Here is a 14,398-nt window from a genome sequence, read left to right on the forward strand (position 1 = left end):
AGTAGTGCTATTGCATCTTATTGCTGCGTTCGACACTATTGACCACACTATTCTTTTGCATAGGCTAGAACACTTTGTTGGCATTAATGGAAGTGCATTAGCATGGTTTAAATCGTACTTATATGACCGCCATCAATTTGTAGCAGTGAATGAAGAGGTATCATATCGATCACAAGTGCAGTATGGAGTACCGCAAGACTCAGTACTAGGGACGTTACTCTTCACACTTTACGTTACGCTTGGGAGATATCATCAGGAAACACGGTGTTAGCTTTCACTGTTATGCTGATGACACTCAGTTCTATATTTCTTTGTGGCCCGGCGAAACATACCAATTTGAAAAACTAACTGAATGTATAGTTCATATAAAAAAATGGATGTAGAGTAATTTCTTACTGTTAAATTCTGAAAAAACAGAGTTGTTAATTATAGGGCCTAAAAGCTCTGCATGTAATGACCTAGAACGCTGTCTAAGCCTTGATTGCTGCTCTGTCAATTCTTTGTCATTGTTTCGATCCCCTTAGTGTCTAGGGGTCCGAAAGGGAAGTAACAAGATATAAAAAAAAAAAAAAAAAAAAAAAAAAAAAAAAAAAAATTAGGTAAAGAGGATACGAAAGGAAAGAACACACTTCAATTCTCTGTCCCAGAGTGAAGAGGACACCCGTTGATATATATATACAAAAATAATTTTATTTACAAGACAGAGAAGAATACAATATAAATGGGCGCAAAGGCTCGGGGAAGGGCAAAGCCTAAAATAATAAACAAAAGTCCACTACCCAATTTCAGAAAAAACTCTAACTCACCTTAAAAGAAAAGAAAATACAGCCAACTTCCCTCACCTCCCTTGCTATACAAAAAAACAGAAGCAACAGAATACAATAGAAGAGGACACCTTTTGCTCAACCACAACATCAAACAACAAACAACAAAATACAATCAATAAATAAAAAATAGCCACAATACCTTTTGCTCAATCACAACCTGGAACAATATCCATTAACAGTCCATGCAGAAATAAAAGTTAGCCACTGCTAATCACACACTATAGTCTCTGCACGAAAAGCTAGCACAGGGTTCAGTCTGGATAATCACATAAAAAAGTCCCAGGCAGAGTGTAAAAACTGCCCTTATATCCTCTTGGTCTTCAGGCACGCTCACAAACGAGCTACAGGTGGTGATGATTTTCCCTGAGGAGTAGCAGAGCGAGAGAGAAAAGGGAGAGACCGAGCAAAAACACAAAGGGCATTCAACCACACCCACATCTGTGAACAGCAATGAAACAAATTCAAGAACAATAATGGAATTTAAAAAAATAATAATAAATACACGTCCCTGTGGACGTAACAGTCATCAGTTAGGAACCTAGGTGTGCTATTTGATAGCAATCTTTCCTTAGAAAGCCACGTTTCTAGCATTTGTAAAACTGCATTTTTTCCATCTTAAAAATATATCTAAATTATGACCTATGCTCTCAATGTCAAATGCAGAAATGTTAATCCATGCGTTTATGACCTCAAGGTTAGACTATTGTAATGCTCTATTGGGTGGTTGTTCTGCACGCTTAGTAAACAAACTCCAGTTGGTCCAAAATGCAGCAGCTAGAGTTCTTACTAGAACCAGGAAGTATGATCATATTAGCCCGGTCCTGTCAACTACCTTGTTACATTATAGTCCTCCACGCCCGCTCCGTTCTCAAAACTCTGGCAATTTGATAATGCCTAGAATATCAAAGTCAACTGCGGGCGGCAGATCCTTCTCCTATTTAGCGCCCAAACTCTGGAATAACCTACCTAACATTGTTTGGGAGGCAGACACACTCTTGCAGTTTAAAATCTAGATTAAAGACCCATCTCTTTAACCTGGCTTACACATAACATACTAATACACTTCTAATATCCAAATCCGTAAAAGGATTTTTAGGCTGCATTAATTAGGTAAACCGGAACCGGGAACACTTCCCATAACACCCAATGTACTTGCTACATCGTTAGAAGAATGGCATCTACGCTCATATTAGTCTGTTTCTCTCTTATTCCGAAGTCACCGTAGCCACCAGATCCAGTCTGTATCCAGATCAGATGGTCACTGCAGTCACCCGGATCCAGTATGTATCCAGCCCAGATGGTGGATCAGCACCTAGAAAGGACCTCTACAGCCCTGAAACACAGCGGAGACCAGGACTAGAACCCCAGATACAGATCCCCTGTAAAGACCTTGTCTCAGACGACCACCAGGACAAGGCCACAGGAAACAGATGATTCTTCTGCACAATCTGACTTTGCTGCAGCCTGGAATTGAACTGCTGGTTTCGTCTGGTCAGAAGAGAACTGGCCCCCCAACTGAGCCTGGTTTCTCCCAAGGTTTTTTTCTCCATTCTGTCACTGATGGAGTTTTGGTTCCTTACCGCTGTCGCCTCTGGCTTGCTTAGTTGGAGACACTTCATTTTACAGCGATATCGTTGACTTGATTGCAAATTATTGCACAGATACTATTTAAACTGAACTGAGCTGCATGATGACATCACTGAATTCAATGATGAACTGCCTTTAAACAAGGAAAAAACTGAAGTCATTGCATTTGGAAACAAAGATGAAATTTTAAAGGTGAATGCATACCTTGACTCTAGGGGACAAACAACTAAAAATCAAGTCAGGAATCTTGGTGTGATTCTGGAGACAGACCTTAGTTTCAGTAGTCATGTCAAAGCAGTAACCAAATCAGCATACTATCATCTAAAAAACATTGCAAGAATTAGATGTTTTGTTTCCAGTCAATACACATCTAAATTAAATGATTGGAAAAAAAAAACGAATAAAAGAAGTAATGTAGCAAATGCTTCAAAGACTGGGGGAAAAAATATGTCAATGACTTGCTGAAGTGCATGAAAACCAGCTATGTATTAGACCCGGAAATAACGTCTCTCTCTCTCACTCTCCATACTGTATATAAAGTACATTATATATTATTATGTAAAGTATAATATTATACACTACAATATAATATAATATTGTATTGTATTATAGTTATTATATCCAAGTTGTCTGTCTGGAACGCAGCATTAGGTTAACTCAATAAACGATCGTGTACTACAATTACGAGCCATTCTATAAGGTGACATTTCAGCACTTGACAAACGGATAGTAACTCCTAAGTAGCACTTAAAGCACAGCTACGTGCGATTGCTTTACGTGCATTGTTGGGAAACGCACGAGAAACAATAACGAACGATCGTAAAATTACTCGTAGAAAACGCTCTTAAGTGCTAAGATCAATCGTTATCGGGAAACCCGGCCCAGATGAGTTCAGTTCAGCTGGAGGGGGTTGAGGTTTGGGGTAGTTCTGTATAGCTTGTGGGGGTCGAGATAAAGGTGTGAATCTCTTGGTCTTTCATATGGACAGTGTCTTATGAGGGTTTCAAACTTGCAGAACAGGTTTTTAGGACATATTGTTTTTAAAACAACTTTAAAGAATGGTTTGATCCACTTCAAATGTTGACTACTGTATAGCACAATAAAGTTTATTAGTTATTATAACTTAATTTCAGAGGAAGTTGCCTTAACTTTTAAAAAAAAAAAAAAAAAAAAAAAAAAACTGTTGCATTAGGGCTGGGTGATGGCCTAAAAAAAATCCCTTATTTTTTTCACAAAAAATCCGATTTACGATTTAAATAAATTTTTATTTTTGCCTCCCTACTTAAAATCAATATTCAAATGACAAATAAATTGTTAAAACAAGTTTTAATATAATTATTTATCATTTACCAGTCAAATTTATAACTGAAACAAGATGATTAAAAAAAATTAAAAAAAAAACTAACTAAATTAACTAAATTAATGAAAGAAATACCTTTTATTTAATAAATTAATTTATTTTCTTAATACTAGCCCATCATGCATCTAACCATCCACTCAGTGTTAAGAGCTGTTCAGATTAAAACTGGCAGCTCCGCAGTGAGTCAGTGTCATGGACGTAGGACCAGAGCAAGTGTAAATATATTTTCTAGTCTATATTTTCATCTCGTTATGCCGCTGGTTTAGGTTATGTATTAATTTTTATTTCTTATATCAGTTATTTGTAAATATAGCAGACACTGTCTAACCATGTATACACCGGACGGTCTTGTTCATCTCTCTCACTCGGCAGCAGAGTATGTGAGAGTGGAGCAGCAACAATTTCCCCTCCACGCTCCGAGCATTTAATAATCACTCCGCTCCGTGCTCAGTTCTCCTCTGACCAGATGAAACCAGCAGTTCAATTCCAGGCTGCAGCAAAGTCAGATTGTTCAGAAGAATCATCTGTTTCCTGTGGTCTTGTCCCGGTGGTCGTCTGAGACAAGGTCTTTACAGGGGATCTGTCTCTGGGGCTCTAGTTGTCCTGGTCTCCACTGTCTTTCAGGGCAGTAGAGGTCATTTCTAGGTGCTGATCCACCATCTGGGCTGGATACATACTGGATCCGGGTGACTGCAGTGACCCTCTGACTTGGAAACAGACTGGATCTGGTGGCTACGGTGACCTCGGAATAAGAGAGAAACAGACTAATATGAGCATAGATGCCATTCTTCTAACGATGTAGCAAGTACATCGGGTGTTATGGGAAGTGTTCCCGGTTCCGGTTTACCTAATTAATGCAACCTAAAATCCTTTAACGGATTTGGATATTAGAAGTGTATTAGTATGTTATGTGTGTAAGCCAGGTTAAAGAGATGGGTCTTTAATCTAGATTTAAACTGCAAGAGTGTGTCTGCCTCCCGAACAATGTTAGGTAGGTTATTCCAGAGTTTGGGCGCTAAATAGGAGAAGGATCTGCCGCCCGCAGTTGACTTTGATATTCTAGCTATTATCAAATTGTCAGAGTTTTCAGAACGCAGCAGACATGGAGGACTATAATGTAACAAGAGCTCGTTCAAATACTGAGGTTCTAAACCATTCAATGCTTTATAAGTAATAAGCAAGAACCTAAAACAAATACGAAGTTCGATACCCAGTCCATGGCACTCCCACAAGACCGGGCTAATATGATCATACTTCCTGGTTCTAGTAAGAACTCTAGCTGCTGCATTTTGGACTAACTGGAGTTAGTACTAATTGTACTCGTGATGGAGCGGTGCTGGAGCGAGTGAAAACCACGACGCTCTGACTTTTAAAAAATCCACTCCTCGCTCCAGTCAGAATAACACTGCACTGCTCATACTCTGCTCGGCAGCGTGTCTCAAACGCGCGGGGGAGGGTTGAGCCCAATCAGAACTACGAGCCCTGAGTGGAACGTCGGCCGTTTTATTTTGTTGCGTCCATACAATATTTTTTAGAGTGTGAAATATAAATTTTCACAGAATGTATTCATTAACAACATATTGAAGTTTTTCTAAATCCCAGAGTCCAGACATCAGTAAAGTATCCGTTTATGAACGTTTTATAGGCTTTTTTTTTTTTTTACAGACGTGACAAAAAACACAAGAGTTTTTATATATTTTGTAGACTTTATGTGATTTAAAATGCACAAACCAGAAGCACATCTGCAGAGAAGGGTTGGCCATTCTCAAAACATAAATTATAAATTTTATTTCAATTTTCGTTTTTGTGTTTCAGAGGAAAAATCAGTGTTAAGACATTACAGACCGTTCTGAAAGAAGAACTTATGCAAACGCGTATAAAATGCTTTAAAAACTTTAACAGAGATGTCTAGAGGGTATTTAATAGATCTGCCTCCCACGTAAGATTTTTCTAGTTACTAGTCGTTCATTTGTCATTATTCGTTGCATTATTCAACTGATCGCAGGTTTATATTAAATGTACATCTATAATCCAAAAAACAGCCATAAGTAGCCTAATAATAATAGAATATTATATATATATATATATATATATTACATATATCATATTTTAGATTTGACACATTTAATAGGTGTGCAGTATTATTTATATATATATATACACATATATATATATAAATATAAAATATTACAAATACATATTTTAGATTTGACACACTTTAATAGGTGTGCAGTATTATTTATATAATATGAATTATGTGTTATATTATTCAAAGAAATTGTTGTTTACTTTGCATCGGAGCATTAAAAGTGGTAGCCTATTTTAGTGAGCTAGGCTACATGGGAATAATATGCAAAAATGTCAATATCTCATATATTAGGCCTATATTTTAATTTATTATTTTAAAATTCCTTTAATAAAACAACATGCATTTTTGTTATTCGTTAACTGTCCTTTATTTTGACAGACAACTTCTGGGAAAATATATTTGTCTGTACACTGATTAAGAAATTGTTGCATGTTTTATAAATTATTTTCTTTATTTTACTAAAATGTATATATTTGTATATTTTGTTGTATAATTTCGTTCCCATTTTTAGGCCTAATTAAAAAACAAGAACACGACTAAATGAAACCTGCACGATTTAGCTAAATCACTGAAATTCTTAAGAATGGAAGGATTAATAAAAGTCCTCATGTTTTAACTCAAGTTCTCTCATTATAATCACCAAAACTGCAAATGATGTAAAAAAAACACGACTGCTTCATTATAGACAAACTCCATTGATTTTAAAGGGAGCCTTCTTTACTTGCTTTCATATATTTAAGTAAAAAAAATAAAATTGCATCCGCATTTAAATGCCATTTGTGTTAAAATGTCCTGCGTTCAAGATTTGCGGCGCGAGTGATGCTGAGTCAAATTGCATGCGCAGCATTATTCTTTTTGTTTTATCTTCATTACAAATCTTGTTTGGTTTTATTTTGGGTAATTGCATGTAAGTTTCATATTTACGTTGTAATGCATATGCAAAAATGTGAATTATTAAGTGTTTGTTGCGAAAATTATTAATGCGCATGCAGGACAGGTAGGAGGAATTTTTGTGGTCAGATTATAAACTAAAAGTCTAAAACTAAAAGTCTTAAACCAAAACTAAAAATCTAAATTTGAAACTTAAAGTCCAAGGTCGAAAATTAATTTGGTATTTAGGATTATGCATTTGGTATTTAGGATTGGGCATTTTGTATTTAGGGTTTGGGCATTTTGTATTTAGGATTGGGCATTTTCTATTTAGGGTTTGGGCATTTGGTTCATTTAGCCATTTAGGATTTAGGATTTCTATTTAGGGGATTTAGGATTGTGAATTGGTATTTAGGATTGGGCATTTAATCATTTAGCTATTTAGGATTGAGGGATTGGGCATTTGAAGATTGAGGATTGGGCATTTGAGGATTGAGGATTGAGGAGTGTATGCAAAATTAGGAGGCGTGGCCCAAATACTGGAGGGCTGGGTTTGAAATGGCTGGTGCGCAGAGGAACCTTATGGACAGCAGAGGGAGCTCCCAGTGCTAAGGAGCACACTGTAATGAAACCCAATGGAGCGAGTGAGAGCGGCTTGAGCGAGGACTGTGTGATAACTTCAACTTAATGACAGCTTTGTAACATTTGTGGCCTCAAACCGAGCGTACAACTGATGCTTGCGCGCGCGGTAAATCACCTCCGCGAGATGAAAACAAAATCACACGCAAGGAAACGGGAGCCCGTGAGCTCATTTCAAACTCTCGCGCGTGCGTGACATGTTCTTTGTAGTGATGGGTCGTTCGCGAATGAGCCGACTAAAGTGAGAGCCGGCTCTTGGTATGGGTGAACGACGAGAGCTGGATCGCATATCAGTAAGAAGCCGACTCTATTATAAAAAAAAATATATATATATAACCCTATAGAAATTAAATCATTATGTAATAATGAAATAATGGATGCATTTTTATTTTATTTAAAAAATTGACTAATTCAAAGAACAAAAAAAACTATTATATAGGCCTAAAGGCGCACATATTCGTCTGAACAGCCTCATATTCTGTTCCTGTCAATGTCATACACGAGGTGTCAACAAGTATATGGCATGAGGGAGGGGCGGGCCATCACACACCCACCACACACACACAGTGTGTCAAACTCGGAGAAGAAATACAACCGCAATCAGCCCCCTCGAAAGTAAGGCAGCTTGCATTTCTGAATGCAAAATCTATCATAAAATAAAAATATGATCACATTGTGTGTGTGTGTTGTTCATACTAGTTATACAAAACCATAACTAGTGAGATAGTTCATGCTGGTGTAAATAACATGCCAAAACGAGAGGGACCAGTTTAATTCCTTTCAGTTATTTATTTTTCTTTAATATGGGTTCTATTATGTGTTGTTCAGATTCAGCCTATTTGTTTTGTAATGTTGTTGTTTCTATTACATTAAAAAGTTGGTAATTTAAAATGCAAATGTGTTAATAGTATTCTTTTTTTTCATAACAAATCAATGCATTTGTAAAGAAATTGTGAGACATTGTGAGTTTGATTTCATTTAATAATTGACTAGAAATTGTTTTCACACCTATCATAGTCAAAACATTAGTGTTTTTTAAAGAGCCGTTTGTGAGCCAAAAGAGCCCGCCTCTTTTCAGTGAGCTGAGTCAAACGAGCCGGCTCCTCACGAAAAAGAACCGAAATGCCCATTTGCCGCGCAATACAAAGCCCTTCGGCGCGCATGATCATTCCCCAGCTGCTCGCGCTCGATCTTCTCACCTGCTCGCTCGAACACTTTTATTTTTCTGTCAGTCGTGAGGGGCTTGTATTGCGCGCCGAAAAGCAAGAACATGTCACGCGCGCGCGCGAGAGTTTGAAATGAGCTCGCAGGCTCCCGGTTTCCTCGCGTGCGATATGTGTTTTCATCTCGCGGAGGTGATTTACCGCGAGCGCAAGCATCAGTTGTGGACGCTCGGTTTGAGGCCACAAATGTTACCAAGCTGTCATTAAGTTGAAGTTATCACACAGTCCTCGCTCAAAGCCGCTCACTCCTTCCATTGGGTTTTCATTACAGTGTGCTCCTTAGCACTGGGAGCTCCCTCTGCTGTCCATAAGGTGCCTCTGCGCACCAGCCATTTCAAACCCAGCCTCCAGTATTTGGGCCACGCCTCCTAATTTGCATAAACTCCTCAATCCTCAATCCTCAAATGCCCAATCCTCAATCTTCAAATGCCCAATCCTCCAAAATCCTAAAATTAAATGCTAAATGACCAAAATGCCCAACCCCTAAATAGAAAATGCCCCAATCCTAAATACACAAATGCCCTATCCTAAATACCAAATGCCCAATCCTAAATACCAAATTAATATTTTCGACTTGGACTTTAAGTTTCAAATTTAGATTTTTAGTTTTGGTTTAAGACTTTTAGTTTTAGACTTTTAGTTTATAATCTGACCAAAAAATCCCTCCATTTACAGGGAGGCGCCCTCAATATCACTTGAATTTTTTCCGGATAATGAATTAACTTAAATTGTGGTGTCTCCACATACATGAGAATATATTTACAGAAAGCTTGAAATGTATTTTAAACGAATCAATTCAAAACGAAAGCATTATGAAATCTGTGAAGGTTGTATTTCTTCTTTAAACGGCGCGTCCATGTGGGGAAGTAGTCAGCACTGTGAAGTTTCATCTTGCAGCCGACAAGAAAAAATTAGTTTATTAAAATAAATAATAAAATGTCTCCTTTTTCACATTATTAGGCTACTTCTGCCTGTGCTTTGTGGCAAACTTAATGCATGTGCTTGAGCGCGGAATATATTAAGGCTAAGTATGGATTATAGATGTAAAATTTTAATATAAACCCCCGCAATTTAGGTGAATAATGACAAATGAACGACTAGTAACGAGAAAAATCTTACATGGGAGGCAGATCTATTAAATATCCTCTAGCCATCTCTGTTAAATTTTTTAAATCATTTTATACGCGTTTGCATAAATTCTTTTTTCAGAACGGTCCTGTAATTGAGAGATACCTTAACAATGTTTTTTCCTCTGAAAACACAAAAAACTTCAAAATGTTTTGTCATGTCTGTAACGCATGTGATTCCCAAATCTAAAAAAAGCCTATAAAACATAATAGAGACGGATCATACAGATGTCTGGACTCGGTTGGATTTAGAAAAACATAAAGAGATGGTTCAATTTATTGGTTATGATACATTCTGTGAGAATTTATATTTCATAGTCGAAAAAATATTGTTTAGGACGAAAACAAAATAAAATTAACGCCAACAGTTTTGCAAATTTATTTATTTTAGTTTATTTATTTATTATTTTTTTTTGAGTTAAGGCAACACACTCTGAAATTAAGTTATAATAACCAATAAACGATATTGCGCCTATACAGTAGTCAACATTTGAAGTGGATCAAAACCTTCTCCAAAGTTGCCCTAATAAACCAAAAGACGAGGCATCCGTCTATCTAAAACTGTTCTGCCAGTTTGATACCCTCAATCAGACCACTGGTCCATATGAAAAGACACAAGAGATTAACACATTTATATCAACCCCACCAAACTATACAGAAACTACCCCCCAAACCCCCTCCAGCTGGAACTGAACCTCAGTTGAAACCATGCCTGCACTCACAGCAGCCCTACTCTTTATTCATTATTTTCCCAAGACACTATTATTATTTCACAAGGACCATATAATAACAAATTATCAATTGATAATTAATCATTATTTTAAACAAAAAATAATTGTTATTTGTTAACGTAGCGTTTGCGGAGAAGGCTTTAAGACCAAGCGGAAATCTCCGTCGCTGTACCCGGGTTCCGGGGGGGTACCCGCTAACTGCACCCCTTTTAAATCCCCTTTTTATTTAACTTTAAAACGGGTTTGGGGTGAATAAACTTTCTGATCTGAGGCCCCCCATTTGGGGGCCCCCAAAACAGAAAAAATTCAGTTTACCTGAAGGGAAAAAGGGATTTCATTAAGTTAATTTTGTTTAAATGGGGGGGGGGGGGAAATAAAAAAAAAAAGTGTTGGCTATTCCCAAAGGGGGAGCTCATTATACTGAAGTACAAACCAAACAAAAGAAGCAACCTACACTCTCTCAGTGTTCTTTTATTGAAAATTTTGTTTTTGGGTTTTTTAAAGGCTTACAACAGGGTTTCATTTTCAGTTGTTATGTTTTAAAAAACCCAAAAACCCTTTTTAATTTACAGTTTTTTTCCCCCCTAACTCACTAACCTTTAAAGTAGACCCTGCGGGGTATTGGGAATTAAAGCGGTATATCAGGTAAGAATAACGAATTTTTGTTATCGTGGGCATTTTAAAAACCGTGGGAAAAATTATTTTATTTCAAATTATTTAAATTTTTGGGTGCATTATAAAAATTTTTTCCCTAATCTCAAAATGCACCCAAAACCCCTGTATGCTGCTTGAAAAAGGGGGTGCTTGATTGGGAAAAAAGCATGTAAAGAAGCACATGGAGGAACAGTTTAAAAGGGGCGCTCTGAAAAGAAAACAAATTCACTCTCTGCCCGGAGTGGCGGCCTTAAAAATGCAAACCCCCTTTCCCTGTAAACCCCCATTTTAAAAAAGCAGCTGCTACTTTCTAAACAATTTTTTTTAAAAAATTTTAAAAAGCCCTTCAGATTTGTGGATTTGCCTTTGGGGTTCATCACAAGGGGCCAAATACTTTTAAAATTTGGGGCTTTAAAAGGGTATTTATTTTTAAAGTTTTTTTTTAAACTGGACTACAACATCCCCAGATATTGTTTTAAAGGTTTTGATTCTTTATTGTTCCCCTTTCCCTTAGGGGTTCTTTATTTAAAAAACTGCCAATGAAAAAATTTTTCCCGAACATTCATTAATCTTAGGTATTCCAATATTTAATAACACATTGTTTAAAATTTGAAAGTTGAACTTGCTATTTAATGAGGGTAACCTGAAATAAGGGTTGATTTTTAACAAAGATTTAGTAAAGCTTTTTTAAATGAGCTATTGCTCATTTTTTAGCTGTGCATTTTTTGAAAGAGCACTATCGATGTCCCAATGATTACACATATTTTTAAAGTATTTACTATATTTTATTTTTGAAATAATTTTCTATTTTTTAAATGTCTTAAAATCAATTTTTAAAAAAATTTTCAAAGTTTTTTAAAACGCTTTTTTTATTTTTGAGGTTATTTTTTTTTATGTTTTTTACTTTTTTTTATGTAAAGCACTTTGAATTTCCATTGTGTACAAAATGTGCTATATAAATAAACTTGCCTTGTGTAAATCATTAAACTAAGGTTAACTAATGATGTCTTATTGTAAAGTGATACCTATTGGTCTTTATAGTTCTTTTGCACTTTAATGTGTAAAACTTTTAACTTTATATATTTTTTCTGTATTGCTTTATTGTATTTAAATGTTCAGTTATTTTTGTTATAAGAAAAAGTTATTTAACCTGTTATACTGTATTATGACCACTATTTTTTAAAACTAAATTTCAATACCGTGATAATACCGTATACCATGACAAAACATTATCAATTAATCGCAACAGGAAAATTTGATACGGCATATCCTACTTAAAGTCACAATTCTATAATGGTCAAATTACTCAGGCCGATGGCATTTTTAATAACATTATTTTTTTTTTATTTTTTTTTTTAATAACTGTAGCCTACATAAATAGGGTGAAGCAAAATAAATATGAATAATATTTGGATTGTCCTATTGTTTCCTTATTTTCTACAGAATAAACATGATAACATATTATTAATTTATATAAATAAAGCAATTAAAACCTGAAACATATTTAATTCATAGAATAATTTAAGCAATTAAAACCTTTTGAAACTTGAAATTCGCAATCTATTACACTGACTTTAAAATCTCAAGGAGTTTATAAGTTAAACAAGGTTTAAAACGTACAGTGCATGTTAAATAGTCGAAATAACTTGTGTAACAATATAATTAGAACTAACCAATTTAATCTAATTTTTTTTTTTTTTACATGAACACTTCCTGTATAAAATTGGACATAAACCTTTATATCAACCATTTTGAACTCGTCCACGCGAGCACGTCGAGGCAGGTTGAGCGTGCGAAAGTTAATGTGGCTGCACAAATTCATTTTAAGATGGACAATGAGAAAGGAAAAAAAAAAAAAAAAAAAAAAAAAAAAAACAAACCATGGATAATAGATTAGGCAAAGACTCTGTTCTAAGTATTAATTAATTATAATTACTGTTAACCCACAGGTAACAAATTTTTTAGCCGATTAATCGCCTATTTTTGTTTGCTGCATTGTTTTGTTAATTATTTATTATTACTATTTTTTTTAACAAAACAGGCCCTATAAAAAAAATAAATAAGTTTGTGAGAGGAAAAAAGAAAAACACATTTATAAGTCATGTATAAGATTCAACAAATTAAACACAAAAAAAAAAAAATCAAAAATATATATGTTATAATGTGCCAACACGGATATTTTTTAGTTCCCTTCACTTTACAACAAATCCTTTAAATTTAACAAATTCATCAGAACAGAACAAGAATTTAAAATATATAATTATAATGGATAAATAAAATTGCAGTATATAATAATATAGGCTTAGCTATAAACAAGCAAAAAAAAAATAAAAAAAAAATAAATGAATAATAATTTAAAGCGAACCATAAGGTAAGGGAGTGGGCTCTCATTCGGGAGAAATCCAAACGTTTCCATATTCGTGATGTTGCCTATTTCAAGCTTAACGCGTATTCATTAGGTAAAATAGGGGCTTTGTAGTTCACGCCGTGTTTCAGTATCGACAAAAAAAAAAAAAAAAAAATCACATAATTAGCAAAATATGCCAAAGTGGGACCTTGCTCGTATACTGGATGGCACGATTGAAGCGGCTACTGTTTACCAATGAATATGTGCGTGAGGCACCAGCAGCGATCAAACAGCTTTAAACAGAAAAATACTCAATTTTTGGTCACACAGTAAAGGCACAATTCAAAAATGCAAAGTGTTAGCAGTTTGAAAAATCAAGTATAATAACAGAATTAATAATAATTATTGCTAAATGCTGACCGTTCTCATTTTCGATCTGCAAATGGAACCTGAAGGATTTTTTTTTTAAACCAAGAATGAACTGGAAATGAAAACATTTAGCTTTTTTTTATCCCATATATATATAGGCCTTATATTTAATGACTGTTTAATAACAATGCATGCATAGATCCTTTGTGTAAAGTCTTTCTTTTAATTTTTGATGAGTAGACTGTAGCCTAAGACTATCCTACATTTTTCCAAATTAACTCACTGCTTACATTTTTAAATGGTTTTTAAAGATGTTACAATGTAATATCATAATGTTATTGCTATACTTCCTCCTTTTATCTCATTTTACAATTACATTCAGTTACTTGATAGTCCTTTCGCCACCTGGTGATAGTTTCACGAATGAATTTAACCTGCAACTGACTTGCAGTTAAGCGCGGCGGCCCTCTTGTGATGCGTCTTGTGATGTACCCATTTTGGTTGTCTACCTACTGTATGCTGGCGTCTATTTGCGAAATGTGCTTTGTGGCTTTTTTGAAAATTTGTTTTAAAAA

This window comes from Cyprinus carpio, chromosome B23 (genome assembly GCF_018340385.1).
Source record: "Cyprinus carpio isolate SPL01 chromosome B23, ASM1834038v1, whole genome shotgun sequence".
Classification (NCBI taxonomy): domain Eukaryota; kingdom Metazoa; phylum Chordata; class Actinopteri; order Cypriniformes; family Cyprinidae; genus Cyprinus; species Cyprinus carpio.